Source organism: Rhamphochromis longiceps, linkage group LG1 (assembly GCF_057381845.1).
Source record: "Rhamphochromis longiceps isolate RC_006_pf linkage group LG1, R_longiceps_female_GT1.1, whole genome shotgun sequence".
Taxonomy (NCBI): Eukaryota; Metazoa; Chordata; class Actinopteri; order Cichliformes; family Cichlidae; genus Rhamphochromis; species Rhamphochromis longiceps.
This window is the reverse complement of record NC_140557.1, coordinates 39,380,205-39,382,028: the sequence shown is the minus strand read 5'-3', so window position 1 is coordinate 39,382,028 and position 1,824 is coordinate 39,380,205. Positions and strand designations below refer to the sequence as shown.

The window sequence follows — 1,824 nt, the reverse complement described above, 5'->3', positions numbered from 1 at the left end:
GAAGTAATACATTTATGAACTAGTTTTTCAGCGTCACTCTGAGACAGGATATTTCTAATTTTAGAGATGTTGCGCAAATGGAAGAAAGCAGTCTTACATATTTGTTTAATATGTGCACTGAAGGACATGTCCTGGTCAAAAATCCACAGACATTAACATTATTATCTCTGATAGATATAGTAGTAATCCTTTTAAGACTGACACTAGATACTTGTGAGTCCAAATGCTACTTTATTTCCCAAAAGCAAACTGGCAGTGAGGCACCAATTAGAGTTAAGCTTCAATATAATGATCCTTGTAGCTGCTCTCCTAAGTTCTTCAACGTATACAAAAAAGAGCAGGTATGAAAAAAGGGTTTTTTCGAGGTTTAATTAAGTTAGAAGTTAGCTTAATGTTAAATAGCTAGTTGAGATCTAAAGATGGGGTACTGTGGTGGTCTGGCTCATGAGGTATGATTACCAGGAACCTGCGAGTCAGCACAGGGACAAACAGCAGGAGGTCTACCAGAACAGCTCGTAAAAGCTTCTAAAATTTATAAATGATGTATCTGCTTAAATATTTACCTATTTAATGTTAGGAGGTGGTGGGTAGGTGTACTGTTGTTGTTTGGGTTTTGTTTTCCTTTTGGTTATAGGTAGGCGAGGCGGGGCTTGATGGCATTCCAACACACCTGCGACGCATCGGACGTCATCAGTGAGCGCTTTTAGGGAGCAGAGTCACGGACGTCTGGTGTCGGAGTATTATCGCTGTCACAAGTGGTAACGAGTTAGCACAGGCTGCATCTGTTGATTTTACGCTGTGGAGCTGTATGTTTTAAAGGATCCATGGTTCGCCTACTTTTCTTTGTCTTAGCCTGTTCCATCGCCTGCCCGCCTACCTAGGATTTTGTGTTGGCTATTCTGGATCCGCGACGGAGTGCTACGTACCATCAGGCGGCGATCACCGCAGCGGCTGTGGTTTGGGTGGTCAAGTAAGCTCTCCAACTCTCTCTGTCCACTTGTGTTTAACGTTCGGCTATCAACGGTATGCCATAAACCCTGTTTTGTTCCCTGTTGTCAGGTAGCTCCGGTGCGTCTGCTACCTACCTGTATGCTTCGGCTCCATCTCATCGCCTCGGTGTTTTCCTGCTGGCACATTTTTATTTATCACTGTATATAGCCCCTTTCCCTTGTAAATATTCCCCCTTACTTGTGTATATATAAAACTTGCATCACCAACTATTCTGCGTCCGTGTGTGTTTCTGCCACGTAATCCATCTGTGTAATCCAGCTAACCTAACAGAATACTCCGACCATTTTTGATGGATTCGGCAGAACACACAGGTCCCGCGTCCGGCGATTTACTCCAGAAACACGAGGAGTCTTTGTCTAGTTTGTCTCGGCAGTTGGCGGCGTCCGAGCAATGGGCAGGCCGAGTTAATGAGACCCTGTCGGCCATTCAAGAGACTTTGGCTCGGCTAGTTCCTCCTACTGCTCCCGTTGTTCCTGCTCCCCCGCCCGTACCGTCTGCCTCACTGAGTGTGGGCTCTGTTCGTGACCCCGCTCCCCCGACTCTGGTGCCTTTTACGGGAGAGTTGGGCCGTTGCGGGGGTTTTTTGATTCAGGTTTCTTTGCTTTTTCAGCGTTATCCCCAAGCGTTTTCCAATGATGCTGTTAAGATTTCTCATGTTATCGGTGCCCTTCGTGATCGTGCTTTGGACTGGGCCGAGGCTTATCTCGCTTTGCATCCCGTGGAGACTGTCACGTATGAGCAGTTTGTTCAGGATTTTAAGGCGGTTTTTCACCACCCCCTGCACGGGCTCCGCCAAGGGGGCCGGTCGGTGGC

The 1,824-nt window shown here is 46.9% G+C and overlaps 1 long non-coding RNA gene across 1 annotated transcript; it reads left to right on the top strand.

Moving 5' to 3' along the window:
* Positions 1-602: 602 nt before the first annotated feature.
* Positions 603-1,236, top strand: LOC146679183 (uncharacterized). Its single transcript, XR_014912586.1, has 3 exons — positions 603-758; positions 853-970; positions 1,060-1,236. It is a non-coding gene; the product is annotated as an uncharacterized LOC146679183 (long non-coding RNA).
* Positions 1,237-1,824: the final 588 nt, after the last annotated feature.